This window comes from Vicia villosa, linkage group LG3, assembly GCF_029867415.1.
Source record: "Vicia villosa cultivar HV-30 ecotype Madison, WI linkage group LG3, Vvil1.0, whole genome shotgun sequence".
NCBI lineage: Eukaryota > Viridiplantae > Streptophyta > Magnoliopsida > Fabales > Fabaceae > Vicia > Vicia villosa.
In genome coordinates, this window is record NC_081182.1 from 142,958,768 (window position 1) to 142,981,804 (window position 23,037).

The 23,037-nt window shown below is 37.0% G+C and overlaps 1 long non-coding RNA gene across 1 annotated transcript; it reads right to left on the reverse strand.

The window, feature by feature from the left end:
- Positions 1-17,501: 17,501 nt before the first annotated feature.
- LOC131656752 (uncharacterized) lies at positions 17,502-18,757 on the reverse strand. The gene is made up of 3 exons (XR_009300278.1): positions 17,925-18,757; positions 17,786-17,824; positions 17,502-17,683 (listed from the first exon to the last, which is right to left on the reverse strand). It is a non-coding gene; the product is annotated as an uncharacterized LOC131656752 (long non-coding RNA).
- Positions 18,758-23,037: the final 4,280 nt, after the last annotated feature.

Consider the following 23,037-nt stretch of genomic DNA (forward strand, 5'->3'; position numbering starts at 1 on the left):
GATGTTCACATCAGATTACCATGACTTCTTATTCGGTCCATGTTCTGCTTTTTGTATATGTTTTTTTTAGCATGAGAACGTATTTGCGTTAAAAAACTTAGATTAGTCGAAGCATTCGCTTTTGAACTTTTCACAGATCATGCCATGGCGTTTTCGCGTAAACATATCGAGTTTTAGGAGAATGCTTAGCATGATACATTCTTGTAAGATAAAATTAAACCAGTACTTAAAAAGAACCTCCAGTATTTCAATGTATTTACACCAACTTATTTTTTTACACATGCAGTAGTTAGAACTTTTAGACCATATGCAGTGTGCCTAGGAACTATACTTGATCTAACAAATGGTTATTCACTCACTAGCTTCTCGTCTGAATCACCCTTTGAGCTCTTCAAAAAGTCACCTGAGTAAGATCCATCCCGTTGACGAATGATAATATTCAAATTGCTGGCTGGTAACTCTTCCTAAATGTTCACACAGAGAGAAACAGTCAGACAAACCCTTAATGTTACATGAATAAATTCTTCTACTAAGTGCAAGACCGAATAATAACTACCTGATCAATAGTTTTTTAGGCCTTGCGATCGAAACAGGATTGGCCAACTGCGCTTATCCTTGTTGATCAGGCCTGAATTCTGAAAATGCTTCACAAGTTCAGCCTTTCCTTGAATCTGAGCATATGCCAGTGTAGTAACTCTGTCGCTGTTATACCTGTAATCCCATTTGTTCTCATGAAAAGCCTGCATAAATTTTCAAAAACTTGCATTGAAAATACTTTCAAAAGAATAAATCTACTCATATTTCTTGCATGACAAGCTAAAGCTATGAACATGAAAATCGGAAATAGAGAGAAAAGTATAAAAAACTGATAAAACGGGATAACAAGTTTCGCTGGAGAGCATATTAACAAAAGCAAATCCCAAATTACAGTTATTCTGCAAGCAAAAACAAACATTAATAAATAAGTAAACCGGAAAATACCAAACAAAGCCGTAATTGATCCCTAATCGAAAAGATATACAGCATACTTTTAAGTCGATTGGCAAGTAGAGGAAATCGTAAATCCCCTTGTGATCTTTCTCAAGTACAGAAAGCAGCATCTTTGAAGTGCACCTTTAAAAAACAATCGAAACACACAAAAGTCATCAAGAAATTCATCAAGAAACTTATCACGATGTTGTTTTTGGTCTACATGTAAGGAATGTTTCTGATGATTAAGAAAGTCCTTGTTTCTTCACCATTGATGATTTTGTAAAGATCAATCTCCTAGCGAGTTCTTACTTTCAAGAACAGCTGCATGATGTAACGGCATTGTTGGACTTGAACTACGATATGCGCAAACATTCCGAAATACAACTGGTTGAGGCATGATGAGAGAAGCTTTCGGGTAGCCGTATATGAAACTTGGCGCATTAGGACGGCGCTGGATGCCATGAAAAGGAGTGTAAGGAGCCACATAGGTTTCATTCACACTAGAAGAACTTGGTGGCTGCTCCTCTTTTTCATTCTTTGTGTTAACAGCAGCATATAATTGAGATGGAGTGTGATATTGTTAAGTTGAGCAGGTATTTCTTTGATACGATCTGCTCGCAATTTCGACTCCATCAACAGTTTTCCATGTTCAATGGCCATATTCTCCAAGGTGGTAACTAAGTTTTCCATTGTTAGGTATCTGATAATTACTTAGCAAGAAAGGAAAAGAAAAGATACTATTCACTACACTGATCCAATTCTGTGTGAGATATATATGGGAACGAGGCAGCAAAACAACCTAACAGAATTACTAACAGAAAAACTAAACTAACTAACTAAACAGAAACACCTAACAGCCTAAAAGCTTAAACCTTTTAAAGCCTGATATTTTGTAGTATTAATGGCATCCCCATTGTATTTGGCTTCATTTTAATCGTAATTATTTATGAAATAAAATTTTCAGATAAAATAAAGTACGAGAACAAAGAGTGCGTTTGATTAGAGAATTTTTTCTGTCACCCCTCAATTTTTCAAAACGTATCGTAGTTTTTCAGATTTTTCGAAGAGTGTTGTAATTTTTTTGATTTCTTGAAAACTGTTGTAATTTACTTTAGTGTAATTTTTCTTTTTTTTTTTTTTTTTTTTGTTGAATTTCAACTATCAGCAGTTTTTTAAATTCTGGAAACTATCGGAATTTTTAGAAAAATCCGATATTTCTTCGAATATTTCGTAGAATCAATGTGTTTTTATTGAAAATTTCAAAAATTCTGATATTTCTTTGAAAAAACGAATAAACGTATAAAAAAATCGATTTTTTTTTAAAAAGAGCACAAAGGTAATTTTTTTTTGAAAAAGGAGCGCAAAGAGCACCACCTCCAGAATATATTCATGGATAAAACAAGTACAAAAAGAAGAGGGGACATAAAACTGAAACCCTCAAAAGCTAACAAAAACGGAACTCCCCGAAACCAAAACGGTTTCGTGCGAAGTCACGACTGACAACAACCGGGTAAAGAGTTCCACCATTGTTAATTCTGGATGGATAGACCAATATTAGCCAACCTGTCTGCACAGTGATTACCTTCGCGATAAATATGCGAGACTGTAAAGTTCATATTCGAAATCATCTTTTAACAGTTATTCCAACGATTTCTTAGGATCCAAGGAACTATAATAAGATCCGAGAAAGCTTGGCAAACCAGTTTGGAATCGCTTTCCAACCAAAGATTCAACCAACCCTTTTGAGAGAGATTTCTAAAGCAAACTTTGCTCCTGTAAGTTCAGCATCCTAGTGATAGGAAGATTTCTCATTTGATTCGCAAAAGAAATATAATTATTTTTTTGTTTGATTTTGCAAAAGAAATATAATTTTTTTTTGGTCAAGTTTCAAACCTTGTTTCACAATATAATTATTTTTAAAAAAGAAATAAACTGATAAACTTAATAAATGTACATATATTTAAATTCTTTATTAATTATTGATGACAATTTCTTTATCTCTATCTATAAAAATTAAATAATATACCTTAATTAATTTTAGAAAATCTCAATCCACCCTTAATCTCTTAGTCATCAGACAAAATTTCAATTATGTCCATTGTTTCTGTAGATATATCTCCGGAAGTTTTTTTTTTTTTAAATATTTGGTTTTTATAATTGCATTTACGGAAGGTTAGAAGATCCCAAATTAATTTGGAAAATCTCAAATGAAATGAAATATTCCTTAGCTACATCTACGGAAGATTTTGAAAATAGAATGTTCCGTAGATATAACTACGAAATATTCTATTAGATTTTAAATCAATTACATTTCACTCCAAAATGCGATTTTTATAACAAAAATGGAACATCAAATAAATTAAAGTACTACAATTAAGGTTTTTCAATTACTTTGATTTACTATAATTTGATGTTCCATTTTTGTTTAAAAAACTGGACTTTAGGAGTGAAATGTAATTGATTTGAAAATATAATAGAATGTTCTGTAGGTACATCTACGGAACACATTTTCAAAGTCTTCCGTAGATGTACCTATTGAAGATTTCATTAACGCTTTCGTAAATGCACCTATAGAAAAAACCAAAAATTTTTATAAAAAAATATTTCCGAAATTATATCTACAACAGACAAATAGACAATTTTAATAAAAGGTGAGAGATCTAATGGGTGGGGTAGCATATTCTCTATAATTTTGACATGTTTAATTATTTAATTTAGAAGGTTTTGAAGACACTTAACTATATTTATTTTTTTGATTAAGTAGAGAATTTCCTTAATTATTTATGTTACCAAGCAACTAAAAAAGTTAAATTACTTAAAGAAAAAAAAGGGTAATTTAGGGGTTTCACACATTTCCCATTCTCCCTTCTTGTGCAAGGTTACTCTTTTGAAGTTGTCCACACTCCACAATATACTACTCTTCCTCTTCCACTTGGCCATTGCAAACTACCAGACAAAAAACTGCACATTGTTGGAAGTTTAGCTTCATTCCCATCACAATTTCTCACAAAAATTTGAGCTTTTAGAATATTAGTGTTATACATACCCATCATGAATGAAGATACTATCATGGAGGTGAGGGGAAGATTTCATGGTTTCACCAGCTGGTGACAGTGAACCAACTTTCAGAACAGCCCATTTTCTAAAACCAATTTCAAACTCCATTGATGAGCCACCTTTTGATTTCAACCCATCATCAACATATTCTGTCTTTGATCCAAAGGAATGGCCTTTGAAACTCCATTTCAGTGGGTGGCGCATTCCACCAGATAAATGGGTTTACTGGGTTGATGAGCTTAGACCCATTTATGAATCAGTATGGAAGAAAGCTGGAATCTTTGAAGCTATAATGAGCTCTAAATGCTACATGCATAAAAATCGAAACTTGCTGCATGGGGTTGTGGAGAAATGGTGTTGTGAGACAAATACATTTGTGTTTCCATTTGGTGAGGCAACAATCACTTTGGAGGATGTCATGGTTTTGGGGGGTTACCCTGTCATCGGTCTTCCGGTTTTCGCCAAAGTTGAAGACAAAGAAATGAGAGAGGTGGAGAAGAAACTGAGACTTGCAAGACAGAAACCTTGGCAGACTAGTAAAGCTAAGGCCACCACAACAATGTGGATGGATATTTTCCTTGATGAAGGTAGTGAAATTGAACATGAAGCCTTTTTAGTTACTTGGTTGTCAATTTTTGTTTTTCCTTACAATAATTTGGTGAATCAATCTTTGTTTCCTATTGCTATTCATATTGCTAGAGGGAATTCGATTGCGTTGGCACCGGCCGTTTTAGCTGGTATATATAAGGATTTAACACTGTTTAAGAAAACAATAGTTGATTTGTGGAAACATGATGTTGCCGGAGGTGATAGATTTCCTTTAGAAGTTACTTTTCAATCCACCCTTTTACTTGGTTCAAATTTGGGTGTGGGAGAGGTTCAAAAATTTACAACCGCAACCCGTGTTGATCAACCGTGAAGACCCTTTATTGTTTAGGTGGCATAAGGTTCAGGCCTTGAAAATTGACGATGTTAAGTTGGCATTGGACTCTGCTGTCGATGATTTTCTTTGGCGTCCGTATGGTAAATATGCTGATAAGTGTGGAATGTTTTATCCTGATGATGAAACTTGGGTTCCATTTTCGAAAGAGTTGGACAAAGCAATGCTCGCATTTGCTATATGTTTGAGGGTTTCGGAGCTTGTTGGATTTGACTCTATAGAGCAGTATCTGCCACATAGAGTTGCTATGCAGTTTGGAGTAGATCAAGATATTCCAAGTTATGTGTCGAGATTCAATGAGACTAAAACAGTTGCTTGGAAAAACTACCGCAGGCTCATAACTGATAAAAAATTGTATTTTTCCACCAAAATATTTTGAGGCAGATGTTACCACGCGTTATGCAAGGTGGTGGAAGGAATCGGTATTGAGTCACGGCGATTTTATTAAGAAATTGTGCAGAAGAAGAGAAGTCCGAGTTCAAGAAAACATAGACCTTGTGTAGGGAAACTTAGTAGAAGTTTTAATGAAGTTGGTGTTCCACCTGGATTTCCTCCAAATCTTGTGGACTTTCTTAATTTTGGAAATTTTTGTTATGAGCCTGCTTCTGAAAATTCTACCCGCGAATGTGCGAAATCGGATGAAAATATTGACGGTCCTTTCATATCTGCTGAGCATTATCAGCCCGACGTGTTAAAAGAGTACAAATGTGGTGGCATAATCCATGAGTCTGACCACTTAATCAGCCAATGTTCTTCGGCCTCTTTAGGAGATTCTGAAAAGATATTGCCACTGAAAAGGACAATTACAAATGATATCCTTGAACTTTCGACAGATAGTTTGGAGGAAGATTTTGAAGATGAAAATGGGAGCAAAAAGATTTTCCATCAGAAAAAAAGTCTCTTCGTGCAACGATGAAACTGTTGCGCAACATGATCATTGGTTTCACTCTGATACAGCTGCCCAAGCAGAAGCTAAAGAAACTGTCGAGGAAAAAGACGATGAAGTTATTGTTTATCTAAAAGCACAAAACTTGAAGAATCAAGAGGAACTCGCGCGCCTTGCAAGACAACAGGAAGAGATATTACGGTTAATGGCTTTGAGGGAGAAGAGAGATGAAGAGTTGAGACAACTACTCATTAGTGTTCTAAGGAATCAGCAGCCACCACCACCATCATCATCTTAAAATGGTTTTTATTAGGTTTAAACTTTCTTTACCAAACTCATGGTGTTTTTTGCAAGTACTATGGTGTTACTGTAGTAGTAGTATGTTTGTAATCTATATGCATGTACCTTTCTGTTTTGGATTTAGAGTTGTCTATATCATATATTACTTTGCTTTTTGAAAGAAAATTGAAGATGGCAGAGCCATAAATTTTAGGGAGTCTGGGCAAAAATTTTACACCCTGTTTTTACTAATTTTACACTCTGTTTCTACTAATTTTGCCCTAAGTTTTGTCTAAAAATTTTGTCCTTGATTTTGTCTAAAAATTTCACACCCTTTTTTTTATTAATTTTGTCCTTAATTTTGTCTAAAAATTATTAATTTTGCCCTTGATGTCATATGAAAATCGACTATTAGGTGGGGAATATACAAGGGTAGCTCCGCCCATTGATTTAGATGTAAGAAGAAGCTTAGAAACTATTCCAATTAGTGGCATGCACCATCTTTATTTTTTTAAGTTGCCATGTATGGAATCCGTATGCTCCTAGAATTTGTGTCCGGTTTTGTTCCGACACCTTTTTTTCTCATTAGTTGAATGAGAGTGAAATTAGTAACTTTCTTATGTTTTAATTTTTTATATTCTTTTGTAAAAAAAAAAATTTAATATTCTAAGATAGTTACATCACTAAGTCAAGGTTTCGTAGTGCTCAAAATTCTTCATGAATTATAGTAAAATGTGAGAGGTATTGTCAATTCTTAGGAATTGGTTTTAAAATTGTTGTTTTCATTGTTAAGTTTTTGGCTATTAACAACAGAGGCAACCTTAGTTCCAATCTATGGTGCTTGCGTGACAAAAGTATTGATCCATATTGTGGATATTGATGACCGACAAGTTTCTTTCACCTTCAATATGAATGACAAGCTCATAGATTTGTCTATTGTTTATGTATCTATTTGTGTTCCGTTCCAGAATAAAAAATGTGTAGAGTCACGGAAGTTACATAGGAGAGCTTTTGATACGATGGAGAAGGGAGTGTATCTATAAAGTTAATATGTGAACGATGAAAGAGTATTTAAATTGTGTTTGAAACTTGTTACTTGAAATGACGTCATCATACGTATAAATAAGGAAGAGGAATAACTGTTTTACTATCTTTTTGGCGTGGAGTGCGAAGTACCGTTGAATGGGTTGGAAGCACATATCTCCTGCTTTAGGGTCTCTGAAGATCCAGTGGTTAAAAGAATATTCTAGAAGCTTATTAAATACCTGACTTGGATCCTGTATGTTACGTCTTGTGGTGGTCAGACTAAAAAAAGATATGATCGGGTCGGAACTTACCCCCAAGACTTATCGGGGGTCCTAGGAACCGGGAGTTCTTTTAACACTCTTAGTCGATTGTATAAAAAACGTACCTTGGATGCATAAAGAGTTAGATTCATGCAAATATTTGCCTCCATATATATACAAATGGAAAGAAAAAACACATACACTAGATTCAAACTGACCTATAAAATTCCTTTTTTTGTTTTTAAAGGAAACAAACTCACATTAATATATTATGAATAGATTGAAAAAACACTTTGACATTGCATAAAAGGTTGCATAAAGAAGTGATGTGATTCTCTATTTAACAAACAGTGGATAAAGAGAAGACAACACACTCATATCACTGACTTCAATTCTAAGTCTTTCCAATGTTATTTCTGTCATTTCATTTTCATCAAAAAAGACTAATATGTTTCAAAAATATGAATCAATCAAATTAATACACCTTAAGATCACCAAGACCATGTAATGTTTCCTCTAGAGAAATAATATATCTAACAAATGATCAATCATTCTCTAAAGCTTCTCATCCGAGTCGCCCTTGGCCTTCTTGAGGCTCTCCAACATATCACTTGAAATCTGGCTGACAAATGCATATATTCAAATTTCTTGATGGAAAAAGTTCCTAGATAGTGCCAGAGAGAACATAGTAAGACAGGCACTTGAAAGTTACATTGAGAACTCAAACATCACATGACAAAACATTATATACTAAGTCCCCTTGTGATTCTTATCAATTTCTCAGAATGCAGCATACTTGAAGTGTACCTTAAAAACAAATCACAAGGAAAGCACTGTAATTTAACCATGCTCTATAGCTCTAACTTCATATTCAGTATCTATGTTCTTTTTTTTATTTTCAGTTTTCAACAAACTTGTGCATTTTTTCTGTAACATTTTCACATATATAAGTTTTAGGCTTTGAAGTATGACTCAAGCAATTAACATCTGACATTTCAACAGAAACTTCTGCTAACTGAAGTATACAAGCTAATATCTTTATGGAAAGGATGACACAGTCACATATTTACAACAACCACCATAATATTCTCCCATATATTTCTACCCATCCAGCAATACACAAAAAGTACCAGAAGTACGGTAGACGTATCGGTGCCGGGTACTTCACTATTTTAGAAGTACTCGCGCTTCACTGCTGATCACTAGTATCTGGGCCTGGTGGGCGAAAGTCTCCTGGAAACACGGGAGGGCCTGGTGGACGAGAGTATCCTGGAAACATTTGAGGACGTAGTGGACGAAAGTATCCTGGAAACATTGGAGGGCCTGACAAACGAAAGTATCTTCGAAACATCGGAGGGCCTGTTGGACGAAAGTATCCTGGAAACATGGGAGCGTGACCAGAAGGAGCAGATCCTAGATGATGAGGATTCTGGGAGCTAAGAGAAGGACCGCGATGAGAACTAGTGTGAGGGATAGTCTGTTGCCATTGGCCACTATACGGTAAACCCTGCTGCTCTTGCTCTTGACCACTATATGGGAAACTCTGCTGCTCTTGACCACTATGTGGGAGACTTTGCTGCCATTGACCACCAGATGGGAAACCCTGCTGCCATTGGCTACTATATGGGATAGTTTGCTGCCATTGGCCATGATATGGGTAATTCTGCTGTCCTTGGCCACGATATGGGTAGTTCGGCTGTCCTTGGCCACGATATGGGATATTCGGCTGCCATTGAATTAATGCAGAAACCGTGGGATATATGATTTCTGTACTAATTTGGATTATCTCCAACAATTCGACGCAATATAGGACCATCCGCGGCCCTTGTCTACGAGATGGGAGAGTCTCCTCCTCTTGTTCATTTTCCTGAGCCCTAGAGTGTGGTGGCGACTGCTCCTCTTGTTCATTGTTTTCCCCCGAAGTATGCGGTGGCGGCTGCTCCTCATTGGAACAAGAATCATCTTGTGCAACAGTTACTTTTCCAATAACTCCATCCCGGGTAAGCGTTACTTTCTACAGACAAAGTCACATGCACCTTAAGCACATAAATATATTCAAAAAAGATGCATTACATACCACAAGAGGCTTACCTTAGAAACAATTTTCACAAGATCATCTATTGAAACCTTTAGTGTAACCACTACCTTATCTTCAATATTGCAATGGCTCGTTCCCTTATATGTTAACCTTGCTTTCTTCAAAACAGCACCTAAACCAACAATAAAGTAGAAGAAAAGAAATATTTTCACAACACATTTGAGCATTTGAGGGAATCAATGCAGAAACCGATTTCCCGGAAGAAAAGAAAACGAAGAAATGAATGAGAGAGAAAGAAAGAAGTGTACCATCCTCAAGAATAGAGTAGAAGAGTCCAGAATATACAGAACCATCTTTAACGTAAACATCAACTAGTAGAGAAAAGAACATACGGGTAATCCAGAGCAATACCTCACTCGGTGATAGTGAATTCCCTTCTTTTTCAACCTTTTCCATGGCCTTAACAAAGTGATGAGTTTTTCTAGCGAAATCGTCTATGAGTTTTCCATCTTCCGTATCCATTGTCAGAAAGTTGTTAGTTATCTCCTCAGCTTCATCTTCAGACAGTGCGGGGGATTGTGTTAATAGCGGCACACATTTCGTTAAGGACTACACCTAGACATTTTTATCTTCTTCGAGGTGCTAGCTACGTCATCAGGTTCATCATCAGTTTCACTCTGTTCGTCAAGAATACGCTTTCCCTTATCCATCTTCTTCAAGGTGCTAGCTACGTCATCAGGTTCAACAGCAGTTTCAGCTTCAGTTTCACTCTGTTCGTCAAGAATACGCTTTCCCTTATCCATCTTCTTCGAGGTGCTAGCTACGTCATCAGTTTCACTCGACATTGCTAGTTAGGTCTCTCTGGATAGAAAATTACTTAGCAAGAAAGGGGACTTATTGATCAAAGAAAAGCTACACTTCACTATACTGATCCCATTCTGTTATTTATATAAGATGAGACAGCAAAACAACCTAACAGAATTTCTAACAGAAAAAAACTACTAAAGTAACTAACTATTAACAAACTAACAGAAAAAACTAAACTAACTAACTAAACAGAAATACAACTAAACTGATCCCAATATGAGAATGAGACAGCAAAACAAACTAACAGAAAAAACTAAATGCTAACTAACTAAACATCACTTTGGGGATTTTTACTTTTCATATAAATTTCCACCTGTGTTGTACTTAATATTTCTTTAGTCTTTACCTAAAGTTACCGACTTCTACATTTGTAAATAATAGACCGTAAATAGTCTTCATCAGAAACAAAAAACAAAAAAATCGACTGTAAATAGTAATATTTGTAGTAGTTTTATTTTATTGTATGTAGTCCCTATGATCAAGATTTTTCTCTATTTAAACAAAAACTTCTCATTTTATTGTAACATAACCTTGAAATATATTAGAAACTCTTCTTTTACGTAGTATCAGAGCTACCAATTTTAGGGGTGTCGCTTCAGCATAAACCTTAGCCCCCATTGGCATCTTTATTCGTAACTTGCATATGTAAGAATTTCATTTCTAACATCCTTGTACATTTTAAGAAAAATGTAAAAAATTGATAAATTAATAAGAAATTGGTATGATGTACAACCTTAAAGTTCCAAAAATCAATACAGATACATAAAAAGTATCTTTTTTCTAATCTAATTTACTCATCAAGCCTAAAAAAAATCCTTCTCCAAGTCTAAACACATGTTTAATATGAAATCCACTAGTTATTTTTGACATTCGCAAGACATTTCAGAAGCAATGTCAAAAACCAGAAACTTTGCATTGCCAACAATTGAATAAAGTAATAAACTCTTGACATGATCACTATGTTCTTGGCCTGGTTAACGAAAGGGAATTGGCCAACGGCGACTGAAGCATAATTCACAAATGCAGCCTGAGTTCTGAAAATACGTCACAAGTGCGTCCTTTCCTTGAATCCATGCATATTCAAGTGAAATAACTTGTTTCGCCAAAATGTGTGTCCCATTTCTTCCCATGAAAAGCCTGCGCATAAATTTTCATGACAGAATCCTTGATATTTTTAGCATACTTAATCAATACCAAACAATTTAACAAAAACAACTATATAGAGAAGAAGAAAAAAAGTATAACCTTGTAAAAGGAGACAAATATGTAAATTGAGAGATCATATTGATGAGAGCATACCCAAATTTCCATTATTCTGCAACCAAAAAACCAAGGTCCGGTTAAGTCAACTCAGTTGGTTTGGTAACTATGCCGAGACATCAGGGCCGGGTTCCAACCCACGACATCCCACTTATTCACCTTTAGGAGATGAAATTCTAGTCTACTTGACCAAAAACAAAAACATACTTTATAGTCAATTGGCAAGTAAAGGAAATCATAAGTCCCATGGTGATTCTCCTCAATTTCATAAAGCAGCATCTTTGAAATGTACCTTCAAACAAATAGAAACAGAAGGAAGTTAAGTTGAGTTTATCATAAACAAAATGATCAAATTGTTGAGTAATTATTCGTACTTGTTAGGAATATTTTTAATGATTAAAGTAGTCCTTCTATCTTCGGCACGAACAATCGTGTCGAGATCAATCTGGCTATGACAATGCAACTTCTTAGTCTGAATTTGCAAGGGATGCAACACTGGAGGAGTGATGAGAAAAGGTCCAAAAGGAGCATAATGCATGTGTGGGAAACACTGCCATTGAACATGGCCACTATATGCAAATGAAGAAGACCGGAGAGGAGTTAGGATTAAACGCTTCTCTGATAAAGAATGTGATGGAGACGCGTTTGCATGGTTGTTGTGTGGTATAGAAGGTGCAGGTTGTTTGTCTTTTTGATTATTTTTGTTAGCAGCATTATCAGATAGTTCTGTAGATGGAGTTTTGATGTTGTGGAATGGAAGAAGTAATTCTAAGTGAAGATTCGCTTCTGCTTGATGTTCTTCGCTCATCTTCTCCAACAAGCTAACTAGGGTTTCCATCGTTAGTTAGGTTAGGTCTAGTGATATTTGATGATAGCAACAGTTATTTTTGGATATTTGAAGTTGTTGGAATGGGCCCACTCTCAAGTGATCCACTTTAAAAGAGATTTCTAAATAAATAAATAAAAGAGTAACACATTATTTTTTAATGGATTTTAATTAACTTTTTTAACCAAATAAATGCTATTATATATTTGGAGGATCAGGTTTGAAAAACAAGAGTAAAAAAAATTATTACTGAAACTAGAACCTACTCTCTATACTATGAGCCGAGCCGTCAATCCTAAAAGCTGAGGTCAATTAAATCTTTAATTGGTCAAATTTAACAAGAATTCCTCCCTAATGAAAATTGGTAAGGCATTCCATCATTGAAAAATCAAGATGTCATGATCCTAAGAAGTTTAATTTATTTGTTCACGTGTTTTCTTTCTTGAAAATGTGTGTGTAAACCAAATTTAAAGGAAGATATTTGCAATTTGACCATCTATTTTAGAGATCCCAAGGAATAAGAGATTCCATTCTGACAAAAGGAAGGTGTTAAGAAAAGGCCCATTAGAGAGAAAAGAGTATCCACTTTACTTAAAGACTTTTACTATTAATAGTTTTATTATTATTACTACTAGGCTTTATGTTTATGTTTGTAGTTTTGGGTCTAGTGATCTTTTGGCCCATTAGTCTTTTAAACCCTAGCTATATATTGTAAGAGCTACCTTGTTGGGAAAGGAATGAAAATCTGAAAAGTTATTTCTTATGTTCAATCTTCTTATGCAATTTAGATCTTTGGTAGCTTAGTGTAGCCTAACATTGGTGCTTTCATTTCTTGCCACTCATTCCTCCCATGGCTCCCTCTAAACCACCCAACCCCTCTTCTAAAGAAATTTTAGAAGAAGCCCTTCAAATCACTTCCTTAAACCTCAACAATGCAATGCAAGAGACACAAGAACAAATGGATGTAAGATTTCATCAACTCTCTATGGAGTTATCCAACCTACAATCCCGATTAGACAAAGACAAATCGGAAGAGGACTCTAAATTTGACTCCCTCATGACAGCCATCAAACAAATCGCTACTCAAAAAGAGCCACAACAAGCTCTTACACCGAGTTCTACTACTGTTCATGGGTCAGGCAGCACAAGCAGATCTGCCACTGTTCACAGATCCGACAGCGCTGCTATGTCCGCTACTGTTCACGCTACTGTTCACGGAACAGTACCTCCCCCAAGCACTGTTACTGTTCACGAAACAGCTATCCCTTCAGGTATACCACAGATCCCATTTTCTATTTCTAGGGTTCCTACTATTAATTTTCACAATCTGTCACCTACAAACACACCTTTGAGAAATTCTGCTACCTTCTCCAACACACAACCCCAACCTACACCCACAAGACACTTCAATACTCACATCCCATCATCCTTCATACCCTACCCTCCTATCCCTACTATCTTATCATCTTCTCAACCTTTCAATATTCCCTTTTCCCAGCAGCCCCCTTTTTCCCAAATTCCTCTCCAACACTCTTATCCCAATCTCTCCAATATACCACCATTACCTACAAACAACGCACCCCAAAACTCGAACTCCCTATGTTTGATGGTTCCAACCCTCTTGATTGGTTATTTCAAGCGGAACAATTTTTTAACTTTTATAATATGCCACCGGAGAATCGTTTATCTTTAATATCCTTTTACATGAAGGGTGATGCTCTTAGTTGGTTTAAATGGATGCATCAAAGTCATTTGTTAACCGATTGGTTTTCTTTTCTTAAAGCCTTAGAATTACGTTTCGGTCCTTCAACTTTTGACAACCACCAAGCTGAATTATTTAAATTGAAACAAGAGGGATCGGTGGTTGATTATCAAACCAAATTTGAAAAGCTAGGAAAACCAAGTGGTTGGCTTGCCACCCGATGCCATACTGAATTGTTTTATTTCCGGCTTAACGAATGAGATTCAAAATGAAATGGCAATTCACAAACCCAGCAACATTTCACAAGCTATTGGTTTAGCTAAATTAATCGAATCTAAGTTGAAAGATTCAAAAACCCAAATTCCATAAACCCTTTGTAAACACTTTTCATAAGCCTTCAGCCCCTTCAACTAACCCCATGACCAAAACCCCTAACCTTTCAATTCCCCAAACCCCAAGCCCATTCAAAGCCCAAACCAGCCCTGCCCCATCAAAATTGCCAATAAAAAAACTCTCCCAAACCCAACTACAAGAGCGTAGAGCCCAAGGCCTATGTTTTAATTGTGATGAAAAGTTTTTTATTGGGCATAAATGTTCCACCAGCAGATTTCTAATTCTTATGGCGGATGAAGATCCTACTTGTGAGCCCACTCCTATGGAAGATAGTGTCGAATCGGAAATTGAGCAAGACTTGAATGATACCTATTTCCAGCTCTCTCCTCAAGCTTTAACGGGACAATTCTCACCACAAACACTAAAATTCAAAGGCAACATTGGTGGTTTATCAGTAATGGTGTTGGTTGACACCGGTAGTACCCATAACATTTTGCAACCCAGAATTGCCCAACATCTCAATCTCACATCTACACCCATTACTCAATTTTCAGTCATGGTGGGAAATGGTTCCCACTTAAAGTGTGAAGGCATTTGCAATAACGTTCCTATCACGTTGCAAAAAGAACTTTTCCATATTCCTTTCTATCTATTGCCAATTGAAGGAGCAGATGTTGTGCTTGGAATGGCTTGGCTAAGAACATTGGGTCCTTTGCAAGCGGATTTTTCCATTCCGTCCATCTCTTTTACCCATCATGAAAATAATATCACTTTGAAAGGAGATCCCACAGCCCACCCATCCCATACTACTTTTCACCAACTTAAACAACTTATTCATACAAATTCTGTTGCTTCTTACCACCTCATGATTTTCCAAAACCATGACACTCCAAACACTTTTTCCCAGCCCGACCCCATGTTAACACCCTCACCAAACCTGAATCCAGAAATTCAAAGCCTTCTCACAAAATACCAAAGCATTTTTCAACCTCACGAAGGACTTCCCCCAACAAGACCTCATGATCACCATATTCCCCTTATCCCTAATACAACCCCCATCAATGTTAAACCATACCGTTACCCACACTCCCAAAAAACTGCCATGACTTCAATTATTCAGGATATGTTGAAGGAGGAAATCATTAAACCTAGTCACAGCCCCTTTTCCTCACCCGTTTTATTAGTAAAAAAAAAAGATGGCACATGGAGATTTTGTGTCGATTATCGCGCCCTCAATGCAGTAACAATAAAAGATCGTTTCCCAATCCCAACTATTGATGAACTTTTGGATGAGCTAGGCAATGCTACATATTTTACCAAGTTAGATTTACGCTCAGGCTACCATCAGATCCGCGTTGCATCGGAAGACACACATAAGACTGCTTTTCGGACTTTCGATGGGCATTATGAATTCCTCGTAATGCCTTTTGGGCTAACTAACGCCCCTTCCACATTTCAATCAGCTATGAACGATTTACTAAGGCCCTACTTACGTAAATTCGTTTTAGTTTTTTTTGATGATATACTAATTTACAGTAACAATTTCTGTGATCACCTATCTCACTTGCAGGTTGTTTTTGAACTATTGGAATCTAACGCTTTTGTAGTGAAGCTAGCTAAGTGTGTTTTTGCAGTTAAACAAGTTCATTACCTAGGCCATGTTATTTCAGTAGGTGGTGTTGCTCCTGATCCAGAAAAAGTGCAAGCCATGTTGGATTGGCCGACACCACGTTCTCTCACGCATCTCCGTGGTTTTTTGGGCCTCACCGGATTCTACCGACGTTTTGTTAAAAACTACGCCACTCTCGCCGCTCCTCTCACCGATTTATTGCGTTCCACTAAGTTTGAATGGAGTACAGAGGCGGCCGTAGCCTTTACAGAATTAAAGAAACGGATGACCGACATGCCGGTCCTGTCTCTGCCAGACTTTACAAAACAGTTTATAATTGAGACGGATGCTTCAGCTGTGGGTATTGGGGCGGTGCTCTCCCAAGATGGTCACCCTATCGCCTTCTTCAGCAAGAAACTTTGTCCTAGGATGCAAGCCGCTTCGGTGTATGTTCGAGAGATGTTCGCTGTAACAGAATCAGTAAAAAAATGGCGTCAATATCTCATAGGGCAAAAATTTCACATCTACACTGACCAAAAGAGTCTCAGAAATCTACTTCTACAAAGGATCCAAACACCAGAACAACAGATTTGGGCAGCTAAGTTACAAGGATTTAATTTTGAAATTTCGTACAAACCTGGCAGATCTAATCTCGTTGCAGATGCTTTGAGTAGACAATTCTCCACCGCTGAATGCTTGTTGTTGGCTTACTCATCTCCGGTTCCAGATCTCTTGGCCACACTCCGCCAGTTCTATGTGCATGATGCAGCAGGCAGAACATTAGTAACTCAGACAACAATGGAAAATACAAGCCCCAGTTTATACAAATTTACAAATGGATTGTTGTATTACAAAGAAAGATTGTTTATACCTGAAATACAAGATCTCCGCATCAAAGTATTGCAGGAATTTCACAGTTCCCCTTCAGGAGGTCATTCGGGTGTCAAAGCCACACTTGCTCGAATCGCAGCTTCATTCTCTTGGCCGGGCATATACATGGCAGTTAAAAACATGGTTAAGCAGTGCACAGTATGTCAGCAGAACAAATACTCCACTCAGAAAAAAAAGGGGTTACTTCAACCACTTCCTACTCCTAAACAGGTATATGAAGATCTAACAATGGATTTTATTACAAACTTACCAAACTCGTTTGGTCACACAGTCATCTGGGTTGTTTGCGATCGTTTGACTAAGTTTGTTCACTTCATCGCTCTGCCGACTCGTTTCACTGCTAAAGATCTGGCACGCCGTTTCTCGGTAGAGATAGCCCGACTTCATGGAGTCCCGAAATCTATCATCTCCGACCGCGATCCTCTTTTTCTCAGTACTTTTTGGAAAGAGTTTTTCAAAGTCCAAGGTACTACCCTGAAATACAGTACTGCGTATCACCCAGAGACCGATGGTCAAACTGAAGTAGTAAACAGATCAGTGGAAACGTACCTGAGATGTTTTGCTAGTGCCCAGCCACGTAAATGGTATCCCTTCCTACACCTCGCAGAGTTTTGGTATAATACTTCTTTCCACACGGCGATCCACATGACTCCGTTCAAAGCACTTTACGGCAGGGATCCCCCAAACATTCAAGCTTATGTGACCGACACCATCCACGACGAATCATTAGCCACCTCCTTGCAGGAACGCAGTGAGATTTTAGTACAACTCAAAGATAACTTGAAACGAAGTCGTATTCAAATGGAAAAACAAGCAAACCGTAAAAGAGTGGATTTTACCTTTGCAATTGGTGATCTGGTCTTGTTGAAGTTACAGCCCTACAGACAAAACACAGTTAGTAAACGAACCTCACAAAAACTAGCTCAAAGATATTTTGGTCCTTATAAAGTGATAAAAAAAGTTGGTCAGGTGGCTTACATGTTAGACCTTCCGTCGTCATCGAGGATTCATCCGGTTGTACATGTCTCGCTTTTGAAACCCTATTTCAACAACAATGATAATGATCAGTTTCGGCCCCTTCCAAAGGATACCAGGCTCTGTTTTGAAGATCCAGGAACCTCAACAGGCGAGGTCACGAATACGAGTTCGCAAGAACTTCAGAGTGTAGGCAAAGGAGTTCAGAAACAAGGGAGAGTTTTTGAAACGCAAAAAGAAGGTGAAAAAATTTTTGAGAGAAAAAGAGTTTCAGAAGAGAGAAACACAAATGTGGCTTTTGGAAATCTTAACTCTCAAAGAGAAAGTAATGAGGGAGTAAGTAGTTTGCAAGTACCATTAAGTGATACTCCTTTCAAGACCCAACGGTCTGATTCACGTGCTAATGGGGCCCATAATGATTTTCTGCCAGATACTTTACCATGCTTTCACGTTTCCCCCCATCCTTTTGCACTGCCCAAGACGCATGCGGAGTCCAACAAGAATACAGCTGTATTCCACCAAAACCCCACTAGCCTTCCTTATCCCCACTCGGTGCAATCTCAGCCGTCCACGTTATCCAAGACAACATCTCCACTCTCCATTCAAAATCCTGTTTTTTCCCTCCCACATTCTGCTTTGGTGCAACCACCGAAAAACCCTAAAAATCCAGCGGCCCTCTCTCCTGCAGCCACGTGTGTTGAAGCGCCCCAGCCTATTTCTTCCCCTTGTGCTGAAATCCAAACCGGGCCCAACTGTTTTAGCAGCCCAATTATCTCCTCTCCTATGAACCTTGTGGACAAGGTTCTTGTGGACCCAATGAGTATTGTTAAGAAAAGGCCCATTAGAGAGAAAAGAGTATCCACTTTACTTAAAGACTTTTACTATTAATAGTTTTATTATTATTACTACTAGGCTTTATGTTATGTTTGTAGTTTTGGGTCTAGTGATCTTTTGGCCCATTAGTCTTTTAAACCCTAGCTATATATTGTAAGAGCTACCTTGTTGGGAAAGGAATGAAAATCTGAAAAGTTATTTCTTATGTTCAATCTTCTTATGCAATTTAGATCTTTGGTAGCTTAGTGTAGCCTAACAGAAGGGCTGTTTGAGAATCACTTTCAATCCAGACATTAAACTACTATCTACGATTCGTCTCCTCTAAAGCGGACATAATAGCAAGAAACTTCACTCTCAAAACGTTACTCTCACCCATATCAGCAAAGAAAGCTCCCCAAAAACTCCATTTATGGTCCCTCGCAATTGCCCTAGCTACTGCAAAGGTTCCTCTAATCAAGTAACATGTGTTGATCTTAAGCCATAAAGTGCATGTTTTCTTCAAAAAAACGTGATAATTCTGAGGGTGTTTCGGTATTTTTTTTATCAATTTGGAGATTTTCAAGAGTGTCATGCTCTAATTGACAGGTGGCCATCCAACTATTTAAAAACGAGGAGCTAATCTTAACTAAGGAAAATATTCTACCTACTACAACTGTCACCAACGGTTTGAAATCATTGAACATTCTATCATTTCGTGCCAGCCAAATTTGATGGATAGTTTGAAGCATTGCTGCGAGAATGGTATCTTTGAGCTTGAGATTCCATCAGGAACAAGGTCCTCTGGAGATTTAGGCAAATATATGATCTTGATTTTCTCCATTATCTTCTTCCAAATCGCCAAAGCAAATTTACACTTACAAAAGATGTGAGACATTATCTCCCTTTTGTTACTACATAAACTACACGTCAAAATCGAGACGGAACCCCTTTTCTGCGAATTATCATCCGAAAGAATCTTATTGTGAATCAATCTCCACATTGTAAAGGAAGTTGAAGGAGGAGTGAATTCCTCCAGATTAGCTTGGCCCACTCTAAGGATATTTGATGACCCTCAAAGATTGCGTCCATCGCTCTTAAGACTCCATTACTCGTGTGTTCCCAAATTAACTTATCCAAAAGATGATCCCGGTGAATATGAATTTGGTTGATTTTGAATACTACATTTGGGTAGTTCTCCCATAGAAAACTCGGGATGATCCATTTGGTCCCCACAATAAGGTCTTTAACCTCAGTATTCAACCTTATTGTGTAATGGGATATTTAGGAGCTTACTGAGAGACTTTCTCGACCAATTTTCATTCCACTAGTTAATGTTATCCCCCGTTCCTATCACCCATCTAGTCTCCACATTCAAATGGTTATAATGATGCTGAATTCTAAGTCAAATTAAGAAATTTATGTGATAAGCTATAGGATAGCTATTTTTTCTATATCTTGCTCTGTAAATGATCGCCCACTCCTTTGAAGAAGTAAAAAAATCCTGGGTAACTTTAAGCATCAAGACTTCGTCAAGATGCATATTAGAGCGGATATCCAAACCACCTTTATCCACATGTTTACATACTACGCTCCATGTTACTGTACAAATTTTCTTGATGAGGATATCCTCACTCCGAATGAAGTTAAGAGCATCATTTGGTTCTTTTTGTTCTCTGGTAACGAAGATACAAGTTCTTCCTCTTTTTGGTTATTTATGTTAAGAGCATATAATATTTCAGTAGATGGAGTTAAGTGCACCATTTGGTTCTTGTTGTTTGTGCTTTCAATTCTAAAATATAAATTGTTGTGTTCTCCGCTCATCTTCTCCAACATGTTAATTAGGGTTTCCATTATTAGTTACGTTAAGTCTTGTGATAATAATCGATAATTACTTGAGAATAAAACTTATTTATAGGCATTTGAAGTTGTTGGAATGAGTCCCCTCTCAAATGGCCCACTTTATAAAGTTAGAAATTTAAAAATATATTTTTAATCAATTTAGTTAGTTATTCAAATATTTTAAACACTTAAAATGGAATATTTATTTGCAAATGACTAAATATATCCATAAACCTTGCATAATATTTTGCATTGTCCTTCTTAGTAGGAGCATGAGGATGAGATAAATTTAGTTTTGTATCGGAAGACTCTTCATTTTTCCTTTCTCCTCTTGAAACTTTTTAGCTCTTGCCTTATTTTCCTTACTCTTTTTTTTCTAACTCATTTTTTCAACTTGTTCATTTTTAACTAATTCTTCCTCATTATTCTTCTGTTCTACTTCTTTCTCACCTTCTTCAATTTCTTCCTCTTGTCTTTCTATCACAACTTATTCTCTTTTAAGATTATCACCAATGCCATTTCCAACTTCCTTGTCACACCAAGTTAAATTGACTTTGCAATGTTCCTTCGGATTGGCTTGAGTGTTAGCAGAAAACGTTCCTCCTGATTGATCAGTCATTTCAACTTGAGGGGGACTTTGAATGATGATATACATGATGCCACACATGCCATGCAACCATCCAATAACAAAACAGAAAATAACTAACTGAGAGTTAGTTATCATGTTAGTTAGTTAGTTAATGATACACTAGCTATATAAGAACTATTCATTGATGTAACTAATTGACATTGTCAATACAATTTCTTCTTTCATCTTCTTCATACATGCATTTTGTCGCTTTCTTCTTCCTCAAGCTATAACAACAACTTCTTCTATTCATGGATTTCTTTCTTACATTGCATGTTCACACTAACAATGTTATTGTTAATCCAATTCTTATCACACCTAACCTTCACTTTCATAAATTTGGTTTTCTTTGAACATATACATAGGAATATCCTCAGAAGGCTATAACAACTTGACAAAGGACCTGAAAAGTAACAAATCACAGAGAGTCAACTTGCAACTTTGGACACCCTTCAAGATCAACTAAGCGTTAGAAACCTACAATCCAACACTACACTTCCAGCTCCAATATACAGTAGTTAGCAACTTTGGACACTTCAAGATCAATTATGCAGTAGTTAACACACCTATACCATATGTATTGTATCTAGGAGCAACAGTATGTCTAACAAATATTTCATCATTCTCAAGTTCTCATCAAAACTACCCTTCAGGCTCTAAAAAAAAAAGCAATTGAGCATGATTCATCGCCTCAAGAGTTCACCACACCGTAGTACCGGTAGAATCACATCACTTAACGCTGCATCGGAGCACAGGAGCACACTCCTCCTTCCATTGTTCGTTGGTCTTCATCCGACGGCCACCCGTGCTCCAAGCAGACATTTCGTAGACGCTTATAAGTTATAACGGTCTTTCTTATATAAGTGTGACCTGAGTTGCTGGAACACGATTCAACTCATATGTACAAAGTTATATCTCATTCTTATAGTGATTTGAGTCTCGGAGTGGTAACATTTTTACACATACTCTTCAGTCACCTAAGAACCATACTGCACCAGAAACATTTTTGTATGGTCTTTATTAACATGCAACCATTTTTATCGTCCAGAATAATTATCATTAATAAACAACTTTTCTTCTTTCAAGTAAGTAGAGGATGTACTAAAAACGATAAATTATATTGTCCAATAGAATATGTGGAATATATGTTGCATAAATAAATAATAATTTTACTTATAATTGATGACATTCACTTTTTATTGTTGTAAACAAACATAGTTTTGTACTTTTTAAGAAACATAGAAATTTCAACAGAAACTATAGTCTAGCTATCAATACAGATATGTAAAGTCACATTTTGATTACATGAAACATTAGTACAAACAGGATAGTTTATTTTTTTCCTTCTATATACACGCTTTTGATACAGTCATGTTACTCAAAAAGGCATAAAAGCCTCAACAAAGTACCTCGAGTACGGTATGCATACTTGTACCGGGTTCTTCACAATTTTAGAAGTATTTGTGCTTCACTGCTGGTCACTAGTATCTGGGCCTCGTGGACGCGGACGAAAGTATCTTGAAAACCTGGGAGCGTGACCAAATGGAGCATTAGTATCTGGGCCTCGCGGACGAAAGTATCTTGAAAACCTGGGAGCGTGACCAAATGGAGCAGTAGTATATGGGCCTCGTGGACGAAAGAATCCTGTAAACATGGGAGCGTGACCATGTGGAGCAGTAGTATATGGGCCTCGTGGACGAAAGAATCCTGTAAACATGGGAGCGTGACCATATGGAGCAGTAGTATCTGGGCCTGGTGGAGGATATTCTGGAAACATGGGAGCGTGACCATATGGAGCAGCAGTATCTGGGCTTGGTGGAGGATATTCTGGAAACA